This window comes from Entelurus aequoreus, linkage group LG15 (assembly GCF_033978785.1).
Source record: "Entelurus aequoreus isolate RoL-2023_Sb linkage group LG15, RoL_Eaeq_v1.1, whole genome shotgun sequence".
NCBI classification, from domain to species: Eukaryota; Metazoa; Chordata; class Actinopteri; order Syngnathiformes; family Syngnathidae; genus Entelurus; species Entelurus aequoreus.
The window spans coordinates 43,584,452-43,609,749 of record NC_084745.1 but is presented as its reverse complement, the minus strand read 5'-3'; the positions used below and the strand labels follow the sequence as shown (position 1 = coordinate 43,609,749).

General features: G+C 38.2%; 1 long non-coding RNA gene across 3 annotated transcripts in view; it reads right to left on the bottom strand.

Moving 5' to 3' along the window:
• The window catches only part of LOC133630165 (uncharacterized), a 66,206-nt gene that overhangs the window by 5,407 nt on the left and 35,501 nt on the right, over positions 1–25,298 (bottom strand). For all 3 annotated transcript variants that reach the window (XR_009821200.1, XR_009821199.1, XR_009821198.1), the window contains 2 exons: positions 3,002–3,042; positions 2,675–2,808 (listed from right to left, as the gene is read on the bottom strand). This is a non-coding gene — a long non-coding RNA (uncharacterized LOC133630165). The remainder of the gene's footprint in view (positions 1–2,674; positions 2,809–3,001; positions 3,043–25,298) is intronic.

The following is a 25,298-nucleotide window of genomic DNA, read 5'->3' as shown; positions in this document are numbered from 1 at the left end:
ACAGCCCGAATATTTCTTTTTAACTTGAGACGTCAGACGTCATAAAAATAATTCCCTCAATTCCCCCCCAAACGATTAGCTCGCTGGAATATGAAGACAATATAACATACATCTATAAACATGGATGCATATGAAAAAGTACAATATATTTATCTGTACAGTAATCTATTTATTTATATCTGCACCGTATTGCTCTTTTATCCTGCACTACAATGAGCTAATGCAAGGAAATGTAATTATTATCTGTACTGTAAAGTTCAAATTTGAATGACAATAAAAGGAAGTCTAGTCTAGTCTAGATTGTAGACGCTGGCGGGCCGGATTCTGCCTATACCAGGCCTGGGCAATTATTTTGACTCGGGGGCCAAATTTAGAGAAAAAAATTGTGTTGCAGGGCCGGTATATCTATTTTTAGGAACACTAATACAAAACCTCACAATAATGTCTGATTGAATGCTAAAAACGTTGTGACAGACCGCCTTAAAAAAACGGAATGGAATTTTACTCTTTTTTACTGAATGAGACCCCCAGAATGTACATGTAAATAAAGAATGCAGGATTTACAATATTAACTATGAACGATAAAACACTGACTATTGACAACATATAAACGTCACACTTAGGGATGATGCTCGAAACCGGTTTTTCCCTGTTGTTCGATAAGAAAAGAACCGAGTCCTCAGACTCGAATCCCTTTTTGAGAACCGGTACCCGTTATCGAGACCACTATAGTAAAGAAAAAGAGTTGGTTCTTTATTCGAATCCCTTCCCAGAAGAAAATGCCCTGTGGGACCTGCAATGTTATGCCCATTTGATTGTAGACTCTTACTGACACCTTGTGGCGATATAAAAATACTACACGTCATTAGTTTGGGCACTTCCGAGTTGAGACAATTGAGAAGTAGACAAGTTGTGTTAGCTCCTACAAGCCTTGGAAAAGATAAGTCTGTAAGTAAACTGTTTAACTTGTTTATATAACTCAATATTAAGGTGGAAAGTGTTTCAATTTGATAGTAAGATGTCTATTGAAAAACGATTTTTGTGCACTGTTTCAATGGATGTTTTGAGGACTTAAAATGGCTGCCAGTCGTGTATTTCCACCATCGAAATACTTTCAACACTCAGAAGTATTTGTTTGATGATAGTACTGTATATTTGTGTGAAGCTAATATTTACATACTGTGTATTACATTTCAGTATGTTCATTGAATCACATAGCTTATACATTTGTCATTGTGTGTATTTCAGTTTAAAAAATAAATAAAAATAACAGTCCAGTGCAAGACAAAAGTAAAGATAGGAAAAGACAAAGCAAGATCAACAACAATAAAGAGCCTAAATGGATTAATCTGCTTTGGAACTTTATTAGACGTCTTGGATTGTTTGTTAGCTGTCCGCCAAGCTGTATAACCTCAACACCTATAGTGAGGGCAGAACAGGCAATATGCAATTATTGCCAGGCTTCGCTCTCATGTAAGGGAAGAAGAATTGTTGATTGATGACTGTGGTGTTCTTAGTGTCATAGTGTGTGTAGTTAGTATGTTCCAATAGCAGCAGAAGTGCACTTTTTGGAGAGCTGTATTATTTTCAGTTTTGTGCCCAAGGGACTGATTTTATTTAACACTATATTATTATTTATACACCTATAGTGATCACAGAGACAGGTTGTTTTTGTGTTACTGTATATATTTGTTTTTCTGAAAAATCCCACTTAATATACTTTGGGTAACAACAGTCAATATATATATATATTTTTTTTTTTTTTTTTAGGGGGGTAACAGTCTATTTATTTATTTATTTTATTTTATTTTTTTCTTATAAAATAAAAGTGAGCTTTTGTTAAACCAAATATTGTGGGTTTTTTCCATATACAACAACCTATCTGGAATCGATAAGAGAATCGATAAGGAATCGGTTCGATAAGAGGATTCGATAATGGGCTCGAACTCGATAATTTCTTATCAAACATCATCCCTAGTCACACCCCCTCTCGATCGACATATTTTTACAATCAAGCGAAACGTAACAAAAATGCAACAAACACCGAAATACCTACAATCTGATACATCACTAAGCTTTAGAACTTTGTTGTAAAAATCTCCTTCCGCGTCTGTCTCTGACACCCACATTTCAGGCTGGCCGCTCTGGAAACACTCTGTGGAAACGCTCTCCACCCACACTGCTTGGTGCCTCATCTGAGCTGCTGTGAATTAGATGACCATAGTAACTAATTAGATTACCATAGTAACTAGTATATCATGCAAAAGTGCAGGTTCCAACCATTGAAATACTTTGTATAGTTCAAGACTTACGGTCATTTGAAAACATCACTGCACATTATAATGGCAGCTACAGTTTCCATCTTAAAGATCTAGAAAAATTATTTGGTAATGTCCGGCGGGCCAGATTGAAAAGCTTAACGGGCCGCATGTGACCCCCCCCCCCCCGGGTCTTAATTTGCCCAGGTCTGGCCTATATACGTTCACAGACAATGAGTGCATTTATTTGTCATGACACAGTTACACCATTTGTATGTCAAAGAAAGCTTCTGTGTTGTGAGGACATTATATCGTTAGGGAGCCATTACGCAAGAAAAAAAAGTGCAATAGGACCTTACTTGTTGTATGCTGCAGTGGGAAGGACAAGATCATCTGCAGTGTTCCCAAGATCGTACCTCATACCACCAGTAGGGGGCAGCGTGGTCATTCCATTACTAGGCTTGGTAGTCCTCTCTCTCTCTCTCGCTCTGGTTTTGAAGTATTGAGCTGTATGCTCTCTGTAGCATCATGTAGTTCCATCTATCCGCCCCTGTCATACCATTGCGGAAATGTATTTACATAAGGAGACGTGTGTGTGTGTGTGTGTGTGTGTGTGTGTGTGTGTGTGTGTGAGACTTAATATTGCTTTGACCTGCCTTAGTTGGCCAACAGCAGCAGGGCACAAAAAGTGCTGCATGGTACAAAGCATCTTGTATCTCAAACTGTCCCCTTGCTCTCCTCACCATCTGCTTGTTCCTCATCTTCTTCAATCCAACCAAACAAGCTGATGGGAAAAAAAAAGTTGTCGTTTTTAAGAGATAACTGCAAAAACCAATACCAAAGACTGTTGATAGAACCTCGTCTTCTTACTACTTCCTTCGAGATTACTGCAACAAATGAAGCTTGGCAAAAGTTCAGCCATCTCCTTGCGAATGTCCTCTAAGTCACGGAACAGCGTTCCACTTCCTCTGCTACGGTCCATTAGCTTAGACGCATGTCTTCCAATCACAATCTTAACATGCTGCCCTTTCAAGCCAATTACTTTAATGCTGTCACGTTTTCAAAAGTGTGTTCTCTCCCTTTGCTGCCATTAAACTATCATCCCAGCTTTGGGAAACCAGTAAAACAGTGACCCAACCTCTACCGCTGACTATTGTATGTTCTGTTGGATGAACTTGTAGTAGAATTTCTGACCTTTGACCTATATTTCATGTCTGTCAAGAATGTATGCTCATTTTGATTTCTCTTCTATTCTGTGTCCCCGGCAGGGTGTGGGACAAAAGTGAATTTTAAGTCATGCCAACCTGTCTACAGAATGTGTTGACTGTCTAAAGGATTCGAGTTGTTATGGAACAGATAGGGAAAAGAAAAAGACATTGACGCACTAACAAGAGAGATAAGAAAGGGATAAAGTCAAACGAAGAGAGTGTTTTGGTAGCGATTATTCCATGCTGTCGGGCGCGCCCGGGGGAAAACTTTCTGTGTGCTCGACAACTCAACCCAACCATTGTACCATTTGATTATGAGTAAAATAAAACTCTTGTGTTAAATCTACTTTGGTTCTCATTGACAACCTGGACTTTCCACTACACAAATTGGCGTCACGAACTAGGATGGTCCAGAACTCTGCAAGTCAACATCCGCTCCCGGCTTCTCTCTCAGGCAGACAACGCTTGCACGCGCACATCTAATACAAGGTAAGCTATTTTGCTTATTGTGTAAAAGTTATCTGTCTGAAGAGAAACGGGATCGGTAAGACGAAAACTGAATTTTTATTTCATAAAATATAGGCCTAGCAGGTTCTCCAAAAACAACCTAGACTGGGGCATGTGTTGGTTGGCTTGAGTTTTTTTTATATGTGATCATTTGTCTGTGTGTTTGTTGAAAACTTGTGATTTCTTGTTTTTAGCTATAAGGGGATTGTTAATAGAATTTTGGTGGTTTGGAGTGTTTTTGAAGCATAGACCATGTGAAACGAAAAATTTCTGTTAACCTCTTCATCCTCTGTCGTTGTTGGCAGAGGATGCTTCTTTCTGCAAGCGCATCGGAATTAGCCAAAGTTGGATACAGCTAAATTTAAGGCAGGGTTTGCTAAGTGGTGTGACATTTGGCCCACACAAATTTATGAAGTCTATGAAAGTGCGAGACACCTGTCTATGTGGAAACTGCAGCGGTCCCTAGTCCTTGTGACTCAGCGTGTAAAAAAGCCTCATATTAGGTGACGATTCAGTAACTCCGGTAAAGGAGATCAACTGAGCCAAGTTGTCACGAATCTGTTTAATGGCTGCAGAATAGACAGGTGGCGTCTCGGGCTCCATATGGTAGAGCTTTGGTGAAACTTGGTGAAACTGTATGGGACTGACCAGACACGATGTCTGTAGGATTGCTGGGTGATTCCTAGTGATTCTATGGCGCTTTAGGCCAGTGATCCGTGTTGGTCAGTTTGATAACGCAGGTGCTGCTCCAATGAAACGGGTTAATCGCCGTTGTATGAGCAATGATGGAACCTGGTTTTTGTGATATGAGAGGGCCGATTCCACAAAAGCACGCGTGCATTAGTTGTTTATATTTGTCCGGACATGGGGTGGTATTGTAATTTATAAATGTGTGTGTATAATGATGAATGCTGAAATGTGTGTGTATTGAGTGAGTCAGTTTATGTTGGTACATTTAGATATATGCGTAATTAAATAACTTTTGTGTAGCACCTGGTTTCTTATCTGGTTTAATTCCCCCCTTCCCCCCCCCCCCCCCTCTCGCAACCTCCCTTCATGCTTTTTCTCACAGCCCCGCTGATCTGCAAACTGGGAAATTGTCCAAAATGTGTGTGCTTGTGAGAAAATAGACAAAGTTATGTACAGAAAACATATGAGTGAATGATCCATCCATATAATTATCTTCTTCCGCTTATCAAGAGGTTGGATCGCGGAGGCAGCAGCCTAAGCAGGGAAGCCCAGTACTCCCCCTCTTTGGCGCTGCGAGCGAAGTCCAGTCATTTGAATTTGTTTTTTACTGTGCTGGTGATTGAGACTGTGCGATATTATAGTTGTAAGAAGGCACTGAGATTTTGAGTACGGAAAAAGGCCCCTCTGAGGCTCTCGCTCTCTGGTGAATTCTCTGTGTGTGACGCATATAAAAGAAAAAGGAAGCTCAGCTGGGAGACATTTTGAAATAAGAGTGTGTCATTGTGACGAGGCTGTGTAAGTGACAGCTGCATGAGACGTGGTTCGAGGAGGAGTGGCACTGTTAGGTTAGCATTGAGCTAGGTTAGCATTGAGTTAGCATAGCATTGGATTAGTTTAGCATTGAGCTAGGTTTAAAGAATAAATAAATAAATAAATAAAAAACTATATATATATATATATATATATATATATATATATAGTGGACAGCTGTACTCAATCTGAAGAGAAGGCTGACAGGTTGGTTTTGATAATAGGAAAAATAAAATATACTGTATATGAATAAATAAACATTTAAATATCAATACATACATTTGGACTGGGACATTGAAGCATTGTTAAATTCATTAGTCATTAATTATGTGTGTAATATACTGTATTGAACAGCCTTGCTGCTTATCTGATCCATCCAGTTCCTGTCTGGAAGTTGAGACAAACACACACACACACACACACACGCACATCATAGGTTGGAACACATTGTAGCTTTGATTTAATAATGATATAGCAAACACATTAAATAAAATTTAATTTAATAAAGGTAAATTGATTATTTAATTATATTGACATTTTTATTATTTCAAGAATAATCACGATGAAGTAAAATTTAAATCTATATTCTAAAACATCTAAAAACATCTGTGAATCATAGAGTCTGAGGAAGTACAGATAAGAATCGCCAACACTCAGTGCCATAGTCAAAACAAAACGTAGAGAAGCGTTAAACAAATTCTAATCAGAAGGAAGACAGACCAAAATATGAGAACTTAAGTAAACAGACAGCAAGTAAACCAGAAATAATAATGTAAATAAATAACAAAGAAAGCAAATTTCTATGTGACATTGGTGCATGTAGAATTACATGTAGAGAATAAAACTAAATGGAAATAACTGTCTGCAAGATGAGCATGACGTTATGAATTGTGCTTGGGGTAATAATAAACAGATAGATAGACAGATAACACGTTATTGATTCCTTCAGGAGAGTTCCCTCAGGAAGAAGAAGTAAAAAGTAAACAGTAACTAATAAGGGTATAAATGGGCAGCACGGTGGCAGAGGGGTTAGTGCGTCTGCCTCACAATACGAAGGTCCTGAGTAGTCTTGGGTTCAATCCCAGGCTCGGGATCTTTCTGTGTGGAGTTTGCATGTTCTCCCCGTGACTGCGTGGGTTCCCTCCGGGTACTCCGGCTTCCTCCCACCTCCAAAGACATGCACCTGGGGATAGGTTGATTGGCAACACTAAATTGGCCCTAGTGTGTGAATGTGAGTGTGAATGTTGTCCGTCTATCTGTGTTGGCCCTGCGATGAGGTGGCGACTTGTCCAGGGTGTACCCTGCCTTCCGCCCGATTGTAGCTGAGATAGACTCCAGCGCCCCCCGCGACCCCAAAAGGGAATAAGCGGTAGAAAATGGATGGATGGATGGAAACAAAATAGAAAAATATTACAAGGAAAATAAAAAGAGAACAGTAAAATAAGAATATAACAAGAGAAACTTGGCATTAGCGACCGTGTTATGAAACAGCATTGTACTGTTATTGTTTTGCATTCCCTGTCATCCTAGCCCCCCCCAAAGAGGAGTTGTACAGTCTAATGATGTGTGGGACAAATGATTTTTTATAGGCTAAACCAGTAGTTCTCAAAGGAGGGTATGGTGTTTCCGCCCGGACAAAAAGGGGGGGGGGGTACCTGAGATTTTAAATATTTTAAAATAGCGACAATTCAAAATCCTTTATAAATATAATTATAAAATAATACATCAACAAAATAAATATTTAGAATTAAGTTCACGGGTCCAGATGAATCACTATTACAATATTCAAAGAAGGTTGATGATTGATTATATGTATAGAAATCTTTATTATAATTTAATCACTTGTTTAAATTTTAAAACGTTTTAGTTATTCTTACATTTTTTGTTGTCCAAATAGTTCAAGTAAGACCACAACAAATGAGCAATATGTTGCACTGTTATACAATTTAATAAATCGGAAATTGATGACATTATGCTGTATTTTATTTCTTTATTTCCTGGGAAAAAAGGTTGAAAACCACTGCCTTAAATCATATTAAAGCCAAAATTATAAAATGCAGGTTATGAAGGAGGAAAAATTGTTAAGAGATAAATAATGATACAGGTTTAGATTGCTGCTGACCCTGTTGTATTTTATAAGACTGATTAATTTGGATTATTGTGTTTGTATTGTGAGAGAAGGAGAGAGAGTGAGAGAGAGAGGAAGAGAGAGCAGGTGAAGGAAGATTGAGGGTGAAGAGGATGGTTTGAGAAAATATGGGAAAAGGATGTTTATAACCTTACGTTATGTGAATGGTTTCTAGGAGAACAGAAAATAAAAACATTGTGTGAAGTGTAAGGAAGAGATGGATACAGGATGTTGTTTGTAAAGGGAAACGAAAGTGAAGAAAAGATGAGAAAGTGACAAATGAAGGTATTCGTAAATGGTATGCTGTTGATTGTGGTTAGCTGCAAGTTTGTTTAATTGTTTGTTTGTTTAGTTGTTTGAGTGAAATGGGAAGAAATCAATAAGAATAATTACATGCAAAATGGAATAAAACCATGAGTGCGATAGATAATGAATGAATAGATGAAATAGGTTTATTTTGGTCATATAATCAACCATCAACCAATTTGTGTGAGCAGTTTAACAGTAAATTAGACATATTAACAATCATACACATTTACACACAGAAAAGAAAAGAAAAAGAATGACCGAAAAAAGAATAGGCGGAAGCCAAAGCTTATATTGGCCTATGATGTACATTTACTGAACATTAAATTACCTGGAACATCAACGTTAAAAGATGAAAGTAATTGTTACTATATTTTATAATGTTCAAAAAACGTTACTTTTCAAGGGTCTCCAAAACCATAACAAAAAAACTACATGTGTTCAGCTCATCACTGAGGATGGTCCATCATTTAACTCCTAGAACTGAATTACATTTGTGTTTTTATTTTAATTTTACTTGACCTATTTTAAAAATCAATATCCCCCGTAAATGATAGTTTTCTCCTCATAATGTAAATAAATAAATGGGTTATACTTGTATAGCGCTTTTCTACCTTCAAGGTACTCAAAGCGCTTTGACAGTATTTCCACATTTACCCATTCACACACTGATGGCGGGAGCTGCCATGCAAGGCGCTAACCAGCAGCCATCAGAGGCAAAGTGTGAAGTGTCTTGCCCAAGGACACAACGGACGTGACTAGGAAGGTAGAAGGTGGGGATTGAACCCCAGTAACCAGCAACACTCCGATTGCTGGCACAGCCACTCTACCAACTTCGCCAGATAAGAATACAAACTGGAAGGCTGTTGTTCTTTACTCGAAACATAATTGCCATTGTTTTAAAATTAGATTATCTGAACATTTAACACAATATAACTTATAAAAAATGGATTGGTTGGATCATAATAATAATGCTTTGTGTATTATTGAAATGAGCCTTTTAAGTTTAAGTATTGGGTCTATATTTCTTCTATAAACATTTCCCCAAACTACAAAACAATATTACATATGGAAAAATAAATGAATGACATAACATATGCAGACATTTCTTATTCAGCATGTGTTTTACTTTATACCGAATGGCAATGGATTTGGATATCTTTCTTTAATATGTTCAATATGCGGCTTCCAACATATTAATGATCAATTACTATTCTCTAGAATGTAGTTCATATACTCTGTCAATTTCCACTTGATTCAACTTTAATTTTTGTTTCACAATTTGACTTTGCACCCTAGACAGGTCGTCACCTCATCACAGGGCCAACACAGATAGATAGACAGACAACATTCAAACACTAGGGCAAATTTAGTCTTATTAATTTCCCCATATTGAGATCTATTACTCAAAACAACTACTTAACCACTATTGTGAAACATTTTTCTAATTTATGGGAGTATTGAGATAGGATTGAGGAAGATGTCTGCTGTGGTGGTGGTTAGTTTGGAAATCAATTTAATAAAAGTAAGTTTAAGTCGGGTAACTTTAAAGTGTAGTCTGACGTTTTTAATTTGGAGTAATTTATTTTTATTTAGACATTGCAGTACACCATACTTCTGGATGATGAGCTAGAAGAGGATAATGGCATGACAGAAGTTAGAGTTAAAGTTGGGGTGCCAGTGATTGTCACACACACACTGGGTGTGGTGGAATTTGTCCTCTGCATTTGGCCCATCCCCTTGTTCGCCCCTGGGAGGTGGGGGGAGCGGTGGGCAGCAGCGGTGCCGCGCCCGGGAATCATTTTTGGTGATTTGGCTCCAAAATGTTTTATAGTTTTTGGTATGACGCAGCCGGGGTTTTGAACTTGCGACCTGCCGATCTCAGGGCGGACACTCTAACCACTAGGCCACTGAGATGAAGGAGGCAAACCAAATCTCAACAGCTTTCAGTTAGCTATAGATTTTGAGAGTATAATGCGAATAACTATAACTTTACAACTGTTTGCTGTGAATAGTGTTGAATAATAATTACAAATAACAGCCTACATTAATAATTAGAATAAGAGCCGATATGTAAAGTGTTAAAAAGAGGAGAAGTGTGATTAGGCCTGGCGATTATAGCATGGCCTTGTGTGTTTGTTGTGACTAGGTTGGATAACCAGTCGGAGACAGGCAAGGCAAGGCAAGGCGGAGCAGCTTTGTTTGTGTGGCGTTTTTCCAGGAAAGGGCAGACTCAAAGTGCTTCACAGACAACAAAGTGAAATGAAAGAAAATAAAAGCAAAATTAAAATGCAGACAATAAAAATAAACACAGTGCGGACGTTAAAAGTTAAAAGATTAAAAGATTTAGCTGAAAGCTAAGGAGAAACGTGAATAAATACATTCTTTTGTTTTGGAGAATATCACGCACAGCGGGAGGTCAGAGTGCAAGCATGACAGCTTGCTCGCGCCTACTGATAGACAAATGATAGTTTAAATTAACTTATAGATAATCTTTAAGTGAATTAAAAGGGTACTTAAATACACATGAAGTAGTACGTATAATCTTTGAAATAGGGTTATTGATTAACATTTAATGGGATAGTTAAGACTGTGATTTTAAAACGTGATATGCAAAATTGAACTAACCGAGAGGATATGAAAACGATGGGTGTACATGTTTTGAGTTCCAAATTCTGGAGGAAAAAAAAAAGAAAGGAAAAAAAAAACCTCAACAAAACGTAAAACCATACAGACGGACTTGGGTGGTAGCCACGGTTGTCCTAGGTCAAGCGAGGGTGGAAAGGATATGCAGCCGGGGGACTGCCAACTTCTCTGAACAAGACAAGCTCCAAAGTGTAGCCAGAACATGCTCACAAAAAATACAGGTGTGACAGAGGACGCCCACAGCAGGACGAACAGCAGGATACAAACAGACCCCTGCTGGACATAAGTGTCAACGGACAATGTTCAACACAATCTTTGAAGCATTCCTTTGTGGTCAACCTGCACACACCTTGTAATGACCTGCTTACGAACTGTGCCCTGACAATTCAATACCGCACAGAAGGAACTTCCTGATGTTGCCTGACAGCACGACATCAGCTGACAACTACTGGGGACGCCTCCCAGGAAGGAATGGAGGACGGGGACTGCTCCAACTGTCCTAGCACTGGCTGACTGAGGTGCGTCCGTGTGTCCTGCCACCCAAACCGCCAAAGTGTATGATCACCAATTAGACGACTCATAATAGGAGCCTTTTGACTCTTATATATGGTGGGACTCAAGGTATGGCCGCTCATGTAAACTATCCTTACAACAATTAGCATGGTATAAGATGGACAACTAATGACCCACATTGTTCCTTTGCTCTCTGTCCTGCCTACGAAACCAAAAATGTAGGTCAAATGATAAAACAGGGCGTAGTTGCCGCTGATTGAACCGATACGCAAATACCACATTTTCAATTATTTCGGTTGTCTGTTAAAAACAAAGCTATGGGCTGCAATTTGGACATTCCTGCTGTAGGCTACAATGAGCTAGCAGCTACACAACAGCTGAGCTAAAATAACAAATTTAAGCATATCAAATATTTATAGTTGCTTATTACATACACAAAGTCGCAGAGAGACAGAAGTCTGTAGAAAGTATTCAGTAACAAACGTGTCCGCATTATTAAACTTTCTACCACAGGAAACATACTGAACAAATACAGCAGTTACTGTCAGACTCTAATCCGGATTACCTTGTCTATCAGAGACATGGTTAAAACCCACAACACCTTTCGTTCTAATTAATGTCCCGGGGGACAAGATTACAGAAAAGACAGATCGAGTGACAAAGGGGGGAGGAATTATGATTTATGAAAGAGAAAACATTAAAAGTAGATCAATTTGAGTATGTTAAAATTTAATTTAATTTAATTTTCCTCAGAAATGTATTTCAAGGTAATTGTAGTATACCGACCGACCACAGCTAAAGACATTTTTCTCGATTCATTTTCAGACATCCTCAAACAGCATAGTATGAAAGAAGTAACGTCATGGGGGACGTTAATCTGGACTGATTAAATAAGACGCGTAGAAAGAAACTTAAGGATATTATAAACGGCTTCTATAATGATACAAAGGATAAGCAGCCCTACTAGAATTACAATTGGATGACAAAAATCAAAGAGATCATCTGTAAATACACGAATACAAAACCAGAAAGAAGAGTGCTAAAATAAAAATACCTTGGATTAATGAAACAATTTGGATTCTAATAAAACATGAGGACTCAGCTCTCATAAGAGCAATTATAACAGGTATAAATACAGATCGTATGATTTTAAAAGTTTTGAGGAACAAAGTTACAATGTTTATGCGGAAGTCTAAGGCTGACTTTCACTTAGAACAGCGTTTCTCAAAGTGTGGGGCGCGCCCCACTGGTGGGGAATAGAGACATGACAGGTGGGGCGCGAGGAACGGGAGGAAATTTCACTTTTATTTTTTTTATTTTTTTATTATTATATTCTTTGATTTTTTTTTTACTATGCTTTCATTTTCTATACACACTGGAAATCACTCTGTGAAATCCGCTATATAGATAAATGTAAATTACTTATTTTTCCTGTATGCTTTACATTTCTAGGTAGGAGCGAAAGTTTGACAGACAGCAACAGTAACTAATGGGGGCGGGGCTAAGCGGAAGCTTTGTGAATGGCGAGTCACTGTGCGAGGATTTGCTGTTTTGCAAATACATAAAAAATAGATCCACTGCTGATGAGCTGTTCAAGATAATGGACAGTTTCCTCAAAGAACACGACCTTAAATGGGAAAACTGTGTGGGCTTTTGCTCTGATGGCGCGCATGGCAAAGTCAAGAAACGGGCTGCAGGCTCTAATAAAGAGGGTTGCGCCAAATGCGCATTGGACACAATATGTCATTCACCGGGAAACACTCGCGTCAAGGCAGCTCAGCCCCGAATTCAATGAGGTTTTAACAGTGGCAGTGTCAAGCCTGCAACCCCGATTTGAAAAGCTGTGCAGTGCAAAACAGGCTCATTGCAGCCACTAATGCTGGAGTACTGTAAAACTCATGTTCACTTGCCCTGTCCTCCTTTTTTTGGCAAAGATTGCAAAGTGGCACTTTTATTTTCATTTATTATTGAACTTGATGCAAGTTATTTGATTTATTATTGAACTTGATGCAAGTTATAACACTTTTATTTGATTTATTATTGAACTTGATGCAAGTTATAACACTTTTTTTGATTTATTATTGAACTTGATGCAAGTTATAACACTTTTGTTTGATTTATTATTGAACTTGATGCAAGTTATAACACTTTTGTTTTATTTATTATTAACTTGATGCAAGTTATAACACTTTTGTTTTATTTATTATTGAACTTGATGCAAGTTATTGGATTTATTATTGAACTTGATGCAAGTTATAACACTTTTATTTGATTTATTATTGAACTTGATGCAAGTTATAACACTTTTTTTGATTTATTATTGAACTTGATGCAAGTTATAACACTTTTTGATTTATTATTGAACTTGATGCAAGTTATAACACTTTTGTTTTATTTATTATTGAATTGATGCAAGTTATTTTATTTGATATTGAACTTGATGCAAGTTATACCACAGCTGCACAGTTATTTTATTTATTATTGAACTTGATTTTATTTTATGTTATTGAGTTTGAATGTATAAAACTTGATGTTACTTGATGTTCGATAAATTTGAAAATGTTAAGCTTGGCATTATCGTTCTGTTGGGGCGATGGGGGAAGGTGGGGCTTGAAAACTCCCCCTTGTCCAAAGTGGGGGATGACAAAAAAAGTTTGAGAACCACTGACTTAGAATTAATCAAAGCTGCAAAAGGGAACATTAGAAAGTTATGGAAAACCAGATACAAACTTACGGAAAGAGAGCAAACAAGAAACAACACTATAACATTAAATATCAAAGGCGCTACTATTGCAGACAGTCTGGACATAAGTAATAATTTTAATGAACATTTCATCCAGTCTGTACAAACCCTGAATAAAAAGTCCCTCAAAATCAGTGCAAATAATTGTCATTTATTCAGGATGGACTAATTTTAGAATTAACAAATGAAACAAAGTTAAACAAAATCTTCACTGCATTATCAGACTCACGATCTAGAGATATATATGGGTTGGACACTATCTTCCTAAAAACATATAAGGATTGTATTATTGCTCGTATAACAACAATTGATAAATAAATCAATAACGGAAAACACTTTCCCTACCACGTCGAGAAACTGCTACTATAATTAAATCCATAAAGCAGGAAATAAAGAAGACCAGAACATGTACAGACCAATTAGCCTTCTCCACGTTATAACAAAACGAATAGAAAATTTGAAGTTAAAAAGTGGCTTTGGAGCAATCAAGGCTGCTCACACGGTCACTAAGAGGGGCATTATGTTGACACATCAATTTAATGAGTATTATATTTATCCATGAGAGCATTTTTGTTGTAAATTGTGAGGTATGGCTGTTAAAATCTTGGTTGTTGTTACGAATGATGACAGATGTGAACAAGAGCATGTATTGTCTTTGTGTGATGATGTCAATAAGGTGTGGTTGTATTGTATATTAAGAATGTGTCCATGAAGGGGCATTTTATGACTTTTCTTAATTTGATTACATGCTACAGTATGATTATTTTTTGATTAATTATTGATTATTATGAATGTATATATTTATTATGATTAATTAGTGTCATAATTTTATTGCTTGATTTTTGGATCCCTTTAATTTAAGTAGCCAGGGACTACAGATGGAAAGTAGCTATTTAGATATAATCTGGTACAGAACATATCTGTTTCTGAACTTAATGTTTCTGTGCATTGTCCCATCATAGATAGACTAAATTAAATACAACTATTTAGTGAATTATTGAGGCCACAATAATTCACTAGGTGTTGTAAAATATCAAAGTACTATTGCAAAAGCGAACAGTGACCTCAAACATGACCTGTCCTCCGCCTCTGTTCTTGCTGCACTTGACTATCAGCTGCCTTTTCTTTTTCTTGGATGTTTCAGAAACTACTAATACTACTACTACTATTACTATTACTATTACTACGACTAACACTGTCCCTGTTTCAGGGACAGAGGGGGGAGGTGAGTTTGGATTGGGTCAGGTTTGAGCGTGTTGAGGTTTTATTTAATCGATATGATCAATCCGGTACAAGGATAAAGGAACGTAATGATTTAGATTGACAATTGCAGTGGTTGGCGGAAGCAACCCCAACCTCAAAGGAGAATGCCAATTCAGTAATTAAATGTTTTGTGAATGATCTAATATCCCGACATGGTTTCCCCAAAAAGATTAGGTCAAACAACGGCACCCATTTTAAGAAAACAGGTTATCATCTTCAGTCACAAGATCAGCACTTCTCAGGACCAGCAGCTTCCTAGGAAGGTGGAAAGACCATGAAGCCAAAATGGTAAGTTTGCAAAATGTAGAATTTGTGTGCCAGTTCCTCTGTGCAGATTTGAGGATGAAAGCAGCCACCCCAGATTCCCTTGCACTCGCTAAGAGGGGCACGGTCAAAGCCAATCCAAGACCAACACCCGATACCTGACTGGAAGGAACCGAGAGGAGAGAAAACACCTTGCCAGCGATGACGAGAACGACTAAGGTTGCCAGCCAAAATGTGTCCATCGGGACTCCAGCAGCTGTGAAAAGGAGGTGTCGGGAGTGCCGAAGCGGCGTGGATGTTTTGAAGCAAGCCGAGGGCCTGGACCAAAGCCCCAACGCCCCATACTTTGCCCCAGCCTTCACCAAAGCCCCCATGACCCCATACTTTTTCTCAGCTTTTCCCCAATTTCAGCCAGCACAGACATGCCATTAAATAGTCTGCCCAATGGACTGAACCACACCCCAAGAAGAGACAGAGACAGACTGTTTGAGTGGATCTCTTTCTTCACCAAGGCAGCCAAAAGCCCAACGAGGTGTCGGCAGGCCACCAGCCTGAGGCACCACCGAGCCATCTATACGAGCACTAATCGAACATGGACTCATACGAAATTCAGTTGTGTGTTCAAAATCAATTGGTAATTAACAATATTGGTAACTACATTCATTGCAAATGCCGGAAAAAATATTTTTGCAAATGTCTTACAGTCATAAGTCTATATACATTCACCTATTTATGTTCAATGATGTTCATGATCAAAGTATTCTGGTATTACTTTACTAAATCAAAGGGTAGGCCACTAATTGTGTTCTGTGAGATGGTTTTACTGCAGGCTGGTAACAGCGATCGCTCTGAAGGAGGGTCATAGACGGAATTTTTGCCTCGTATAAAAACATTGAGGTTTTTGCCTCTATCTGTGGTAGAGATTTAACTTAGTGGTCTACATCAGAAATTGTTTTGGTATGTAGTAGAATTTCTGACCTTTGACCTATACTTCATGTCTGTCAAGAATGTATGCTCATTTTGATTTCTCTTCTATTCTGTGTCCCCGGCCGGGTGTGGGACAAAAGTGAATTTTAAGTCATGCCAACCTGTCTACAGAATGTGTTGACTGTCTAAAGGATTCGAGTTGTTATGGAACAGAAAGGGAAAACAAAAAGACATTGACGCACTAACAAGAGAGATAAGAAAGGGATAAAGTCAAACGAAGAGAGTGTTTTGGTAGCGATTATTCCATGCTGTCGGGCGCGCCCGGGGGAAAACTTTCTGTGTGCTCGACAACTCAACCCAACCATTGTACCATTTGATTATGAGTAAAAAAAAAGTCTTGTGTTAAATCTACTTTGGTTCTCATTGACAACCTGGACTTTCCACTACACACTCTTTATTTAGTTGATTCAACTTGAGTTTTGTTTTCCACTTTGGTGCAGAAGGAAATGAATAAAATTAGAATTTTGATTGTGGCTTCTCACAATTGCAAAATTATAATATAAAAAGATTAATGGGCCGCGCAACGTGCATGCAAATTCCAGGGCTTGTGACGGTGAAACAGATGAGGAGCGAATGAGTGAAAAAAAGAGCATGTCAATCAGAAGTTTAGGATGTCACCATGGTTGCAACTTTTTACTTCACACAACGCTAGTAATTCACTGGGGCTGTGAATCTTATAGCGATTATATCAATATCGATTCTTGGGGTCACGATTCGATTCAAAATCGATTTTTTTTCCGATTCAAAAGGATTCTCTATTCATTCAATACATAGGATTTCAGCAGGATCTACCCCAGTCTGCTGACATGCAAGCAGAGTAGTAGACTTTTGTAAAAAACTTTTATAATTGTAAATGACAATGTTTTATCAACTGATTGCAATAATGTACATTTGTTTTAACTATTAAATTAACCAAAAATATGACTTATTTTACCTTTGTGAAAATATTGGACACAGTGTGTTGTCAAGCTTATGAGATGCGATGCAAGTGTAAGCCACTGTGACACTATTCTTCTTTTTTTATTTTTTTTTATAAATGTCTAATGATAATGTCAATGAGGGATTTTTAATCACCGCTATGTTGAAATTTTAACTAATATTGATACTGTTGTTGATAATATTCATTTTTGTTTCACTACTTTTGGTTTGTTCTGTGTCGTGTTTGTGTCACCTCTCAATTGCTCTGTTTATTGCAGTTCTGAGTGTTGTTGGGTCGGTTTTGGAATTGGATTGCATTGTTATGGTATTGCTGTGTATTGTTTTTTTGGATTGATTAATTAAAAAATAAATAAATAAATAAATATAAAAAAATCGATTTAAAAAAAATTTAAATCGCTTCTGAATCGCACAACGTGAGAATCGCGATTCGAATTCGAATCGATTTTTTCCCACACCCCTATAATTTACCGTATTTTTCTGACTTTAAGGCGCACTTTAAATCCTTTCATTTTCTCAAAACTTGACAGTGCGCCTTATAACGCAAACTATTTTGGTGGTGCTTACCGACCTCAAAGCTATTTTATTTGGTACATGGTGAAATGATAAGTGTGACCAGTAGATGGCAGTCACAAATAAGATATATGTCTACACTGCAATATGACTCAAATAAACAACACTAAAATGTTATATATTCCAGTGAAAATAGAGAACATTACATATGGCGCTTAAAAATCTATCAAAACGTTTTAGTACGACTTTGGTAAGCTATGAAGCCACACCGCTTGATGGATTGTACTGTGCTTCAACATACAAGTATTATTATTGTGTATGTATAAAGTAAGACTTTATCTGGCGCTTTTGTTCGCAATATTATGCTGTGGGGAGGCGGGGCCGGCGGTCCGACACCGGGGCCCGCTCCAAGATGGCGGCGAGGAGGCGTGGCCGGCGGACTCGCATCCAAATGGACTACAGGTGCGTGGGTCGGGCAGCTGGGCACCATCAGATAATCTCCTGTCTGTGTATAAAAGCGTGACAGCCGAGAGAGACGGGAAAGGAGGTGGAGAGCCAGAGGCAAGTCACGCAGCAACGTATGCAGCGAGAGCAAGACGCCGACGACGAAGACGCGGCCGGCTGAATAGCGGGAGGCGGATCGAGCAGCAGGTGGAGCCGGAGCTGAAAAGCGGCCAGCAAAAGACTTTTTGATATTGAAAAATAAAGAAGTCAAACCTGCTCACGACAATGTCGTCCTTGGATGATCCTGAGAACCCACCCGGAAGCAAGAGTCTTCCACATATGCAAAATAAACTTTTCTTACTTTCTGTTACCTGCTGATCTGTATTTGGGATCTGCATAATTCATGAAAATTTGCGCCTTTGTAGTCACCGTAGTCGATAACCTTCTTCTTTTTCCTCTATCTTCTTGTTATGGGACATTCATCCTCCGCTGTTGCCATTTCTAATATAAAGTAGTGTAAAGTTCTTACACATAAAACATACCGGTGTAGTGAGTTTACATTACTCACCCAAGGAACTTTAGTTATTAGAGAGTTCTGGTCGGACGGTTTTTGATGGGACACATTTCCGGCCTTGTTGTTGCACTAGTGAGCCACGGATGAGGAGATGCTGCTCCGTTATTGATTGAAGTAAAGTCTGAATGTCATTAAAACAGTTAGCTCCATCTTTTGACACTTCTTCCACTCCCGTCTTTGCACGCTACACCGCCCTATGGTCTGGAAAATACGGTAATCAATCACGCTTGTAACCTAAAAAATAATCACTAAACTCGACAAAAATAGTTAGATTTCCGCGTTCACGAAACCGTGGACAGAGTCACATAATTGGCTGATAAAACGGAATCTGCCGACAAACGCAAAAATAATATCAGGGAAATGAACATAAATGTAAGTGAAATGTTGTCATTGTGAGAAGAAGAAACATTTGTTTGGGAAAATAATGTGTCCGCTGGCGTTCGTTCATCCCCGACAAACTGCTTGAAACAGCGACTAAACCACAAAGCTATAGCTAGCAAGAACAATCCCTACACCCACAACACATCTCATCTGCTTGTGTTGTTGTGAACGACATCACCGATGTAACATTCATTTCCAGACAGCGGTCGCTACGTGAGAAGCACTCTCTTTTTTTCTTAACAGCATCAAGTGAGTCGCCACCTTACACGTCAAGCTGAGAACAGCAGCACAGCACACTTCCTCCTTCACAATAACAGCACGGTGCGCCACATCCGGTCTGACTACGCTAACAAAATAAAGGTTCAAAAAAGTACCTTAGACCAGCATAATGCGCTTAAATCACTTATTAAAGTTAAAGTACCTATGATTGTCACACACACACACACACACTAGGTGTGGCGAAATTATTCTCTGCATTTGACCCATCACCCTTGATCACCCCCTGGGAGGTGAGGGGAGCAGTGAGAAGTGAGCAGCAGCGGTGGCCACGCCCGGGAATAATTTTTGGTGATTTAACTCCCAATTCCAACCCTTGATGCTGAGTGCCAAGCAGGGAGGTAATGGGTCCCATTTTTATAGTCTTTGGTATGACTCGGCTGGGGTTTGAACTCACAACCTACCGATCTCAGGGTGGACACTCTAACCACTAGGCCACTGAGTTGATACATTAACAAAATTATTATGCTTTGACCTAAAATACTGGTCAAAGTTGTCCAAAGATGTATTGCGCCGGAAAATGTGATTACATTTTATTTTACTGTAAAACTGAATTTTAAATGTGTTGTTATTTCTATTATTGTATTTATTAAAAGCCTACTGAAACCCACTACTACCGACCACACAGTCTGATAGTTTATATATCAATGATGAAATCTTAACATTGCAACACATGCCAATACGGCCGGGTTAACTTATAAAGTGCAATTTTAAATTTCCCGCGAAACTTCCGGTTGAAAACGTCTATGTATGATGACGTTTGCGCGTGACGTTGAAACGGAAGTATTCGGACACCATTCTATCCAATACAAAAAGCTCTGTTTTCATCGCAAAATTCCACAGTATTCTGGACATCTGTGTTGGTGAATCTTTTGCAATTTGTTTGATGAACAATGAAGACTGCAAAGAAGAAAGTTGTAGGTAGGATCGGTGTATTAGCGGCTGGCTGCAGCAACACAACCAGGAGGACTTTGACTTGGTTAGCAGACGTGCTATCCGACGCTAGCCGCCAACCGCATCGATAATCGGTTGAAGTCCTTCGTCGCTCCGTCGATCGCTGGAACGCAGGTGAGCACGGGTGTTGATGAGCAGATGAGGGCTGGCTGGCGTAGGTGGAGCGCTAATGTTTTTAGCATAGCTCTGTGAGGTCCCGTAGCTAAGTTAGCTTCAATGGCGTCGTTAGCAACAGCATGGTTAAGCTTCGCCAGGCTGGAAAGCATTAACCGTGTAGTTACATGTCCATGGTTTAATAGTATTGTTGATTTTCTGTCTATCCTTCCAGTCAGGGGTTTATTTCTTTTGTTTCTATCTGCAGTTAAGCCCGATGCTATCACGTTAGCTCCGTAGCTAAAGTGCTTCGCCGATGTATTGTCGTGGAGATAAAAGTCACTGTGAATGTCCATTTCGCGTTCTCGACTCTCATTTTCAAGAGGATATAGTATCCGAGGTGGTTTAAAATACAAATCCGTGATCCACAACAGAAAAAGGAGAAAGTGTGGAATCCAATGAGCCAGCTTGTACCTAAGTTACGGTCAGAGCGAAAAAAGATACGTCCTGCACTGCACTCTAGTCCTTCACTCTTACGTTCCTCATCCACGAATCTTTCATCCTCGCTCAAATTAATGGGGTATCGTCGCTTTTTCGGTCCAAATCGCTCTCGCTGCTGCTGTAAACAATGTGCAGATGTGAGGAGCCTTTCAACCTGTGACGTCACGCTACTTCCGGTACAGGCAAGGCTGTTTTTATAAGCAACCAAAAGTTGCGAACTTTATCGTCGATGTTCTCTACTAAATCCTTTCAGCAAAAATATGGCAATATCGCGAAATGATCAAGTATGACACATAGAATGGATCTGCTATCCCCATTTAAATAAAAAAAAAATCATTTCAGTAGGCCTTTAAATATTATATGTAGCATAATATATTGCTATTTATTATTTTAAATGTTGTGGTTTTATACGTTACTGATTTACATCCAGTTTTTTTTTTTAATAAAACTATATTTAAAGTGGAGTTTTTGTGGTACAATAAATACTCATGTTTTCAAATTAATGAATAAATATCAATCAAAATAATGGTGATTATGGCGTGGCGGAGTTGGGAGAGTGGTCATGCCAGCAACCTGAGGGTTCCTGGTTCGATCCCCACCTACTACCAACCTCGTCACCTCCGTTGTGTCCTTGAGCAAGACACTTCACCCTTGCTCCTGATGGGTCGTGGTTAGGGCCTTGCATGGCAGCTCCCGCCATCAGTGTGTGAATGTGTGTGTGAATGGGTGAATGTGGAAATAGTGTCAAAGCGCTTTGAGTACCTTGAAGGTAGAAAAGCGCTATACAAATATAACCCATTTACCATTATTTTTGCCAAAATCGTTCAGCCCTGGGCGCTCAATCCAAATAGCAATAGCATCAGTTCGGGATGACGTGTGATGAGATTAGGGTTGTGCAAAATAGATAATATTGTAATGATGCCGCATGTCAGCTGTTAGCCGTGATCCCAGGATGCGCATTACAGGCAGAAGGTTTTTTAACTGGATACAAGGCAAAAGGATCGTAACACAATACTTTGGCATACAGACAGTAATGAACCAGCACTGAGAGAGAACAAGTTTGAACTAAATATACCGGTAAAAGCCAAAACCAGTGAAGTTGGCACGTTGTGTAAATTGTAAATAAAAACAGAATACAATGATTTGCAAATCCTTTTCAACTTATATTCAATTGAATAGACTGCAAAGACAAGATATTTAATGTTCGAACTGAGAATTTTTTTTTTGTGTGCAAATAATCATTAACTTAGAATTTAATGGCAGCAACAGATTGCAAAAAAGTAGGCACAGGGGCATTTTTACCACTGTGTTACATGGCCTTTCCTTTTAACAATGTTTGGGAACTGAGGAGACCAATTTTTGAAGCTTTTCAGGTGGAATTCTTTCCCATTCTTGCTTGATGTACAGCAAGACATACAGTCCGGGGTCTCCGTTGTCGTATTTTAGGTTTAGGTTTAGGCTTCATAAACATCCAAAACAACAACAAGGGACACATTTCCAGAAATATGTCCCGTGAAAAAAGTGAATAAGTGTACGTCAGGGGTCACCAACCTTTTTGAAACCAAGAGCTACTTCTTGGGTACTGATTAATGCGAAGGGCTACCAGTTTGATACACACTTCAATAAATTGCCAGAAATAGCCAATTTGCTCAAGTTACCTTTAACTCTATGTTATTATTAATAATTAATGATATTTACACTTAATTGAACGGTTTAAAAGTGGAGAAAACAAAAAAATGACAATTAAAGTTTGAAACATAGTTTATCTTCAATTTCGACTCTTTAAAATTCAAAATTCAACCGAAAAAAAGAAGAGAAAAACTAGCTAATTCGAATCTTTTTGCAAAAATTTAAAAATGAATTTATGGAACATCATTAGTAATTTTTCCTGATTAAGATTAATTTTAGAATTTTGATGACATGTTTTAAATAGGTTAAAATCCGATCTGCACTTTGTTAGAATATATAACAAATTGGACAAAGCTATATTTCTAACAAAGACAAATCATTATTTCTTCTATATTTTCCAGAACAAAAATTTTAAAAAAAATTCAAAAGACTTTGAAATAAGATTTAAATTTGATTCTACAGATTTTCTAGATTTGCCTGAATCATTTTTTTTAATTTTAATCATAATAAGTTTGAAGAAATATTTCACAAATATTCTTCGTCGAAAAAAGTGAAGCTAAAATGAAGAATTAAATTAAAATGTATTTATTATTCTTTACAATAAAAAAAATACATTTACTTGAACATTGATTTAAATTGCCAGGAAAGAAGAGGAAGGAATTTAACAGGTAAAAAGGTATATGTGTTTAAAAATCCTAAAATCATTTTTAAGGTTGTATTTTTTCTCTAAAATTGTCTTTCTGAAAGTTATAAGAAGCAAAGTAAAAAAATTTATGAATTTATTTAAACAAGTGAAGACCAAGTCTTCAAAATATTTTCTTGGATTTTCAAATTCTATTTGAGTTTTGTCTCTCTTAGAATTAAAAATGTGGGGCAAAGCGAGACCAGCTTGCTAGTAAATAAATACAATTTAAAAAATAGAGGCAGCTCACTGGTAAGTGCTGCTATTTGAGCTATTTTTAGAACAGGCCAGCGGGCTACTCATCTGGTCCTTACGGGCTACCTGGTGCCCGCGGGCACCGCGTTGGTGACCCCTGGTGTACGTTATATGAGGCATAAATAACCAGCTGAGAACGTGCCTGGTATGTTAACGTAACATATTATGGTAAGAGTCACTCAAATAACTATAACATATAGAACATGCTATACGTTTACCAAACGATCTGTCACTCCTAATCGCTAAATCCCATGAAATCTTATACGTCTAGTCTCTTACGTGAATGAGCTAAATAATATTATTTGATATTTTACAGTAACGTGTTAATAATTTCACACATAAGTCGCTCCTGAGTATAAGTCGCACCCCCGGCCAAACTATGAAAAAAACTGCGACTTATAGTCCGAAAAATACGGTAGTAACATTTTTTTCTTCATAGAATTTGGTTGTTAGCTACAGTAAAAGGCCTGATTCAGTTAGTTCCAAAAAAAAAAAAGCCGTAATCAGCGTGGGCAATCTATAAAATAGCATGTACTAGTGTGTGTGTTGCATGTGATTTACTAAGACTGCGTGTGTAGTTGTAAAGTGGCGCAGACCGCCTTATTTAAATGATAATTTTGCGCTTACTATACGGGGCATCAGCATGGAAACCCTCTCATTTACTGAACATTCATGTTATTATGCTCATACCTGTGGCGTTTTGCTATGTTTTCCAAACATGCAGGAGACATCTACCACTTTTTATGGGCACTTTAGAAGCAGTCCTGCAGCGCATTGACACCATTTTTATTTTAACCGCTGAAGGCGCATGGAAGAGAGGATGCACTTACTCCGCTCAAGACGCAAAAATGCATACTTCAAGAAGGTTTTTTTCATATAAGAAATATTTTAATGATATTGTAGCGTCCCGAAAGAGTTGGTGTTGCAGGGAATTTTTTCTGTTGTGTTTATGTTGTGTTGCGGTTAGGGGTGTAACGGTACACAACAATTACGGTTCGGTACGTACCTCGGTTTAGAGGTCACGGGTCGGTTCATTTTCGGTACAGTAAGAAAACAACAAAATATACATTTTTGGGTTATTTATTTACCAAATTTGCAAAATCTTCCACCATAAATATTTTTCTTAGTGGAATATTTGATGTGAAGTAATCGGAACCTTGGATAGGTCAATAATTCATAATAACATTGATTTTGATGCAATATTATGTTTTGAGCAATGACAGTTAAAAAGAAAAAAAAAACAGCTTTGTTTTATTAGTCAACATTGCAATTTTTTCTAAATTACATTTAACCTTCAAGCTTTTTTATTTCACTTTTGTTATGATTTTGTTTATTTTAATAGTATTTTTAGAATGTGGCGTGTGCCTTTAAAACATTAGCTGTGGGCTGCAAATGGCCTCTGGGGCACACTTTTGACACCCCTGCTATAGATAATAAAAAATTAAATCTGATAAATCTATGGATAAAAAGCAGAGCCTGGCGACGCATGCGCGTTTATCATGACTCTCTCACTCTCACTCTCTCTGTCTCTGCCCCTCCCTCACCAATGCTGCTGCGGCACAATTTGTTTTGTTTTTAACCCCTTCTTAACCCTGAACGTACATTGAAAATACACGCAACCCTAACTCAAAATGTCGGACATCTGAGGCATTTAAGAAACTCCGCCCTGACAGCTCCGCAAAAGAGGTCATGTCCGGTGAAAAGAGGACGTATGGTCAGTCTATCGTTGCCCTTTAG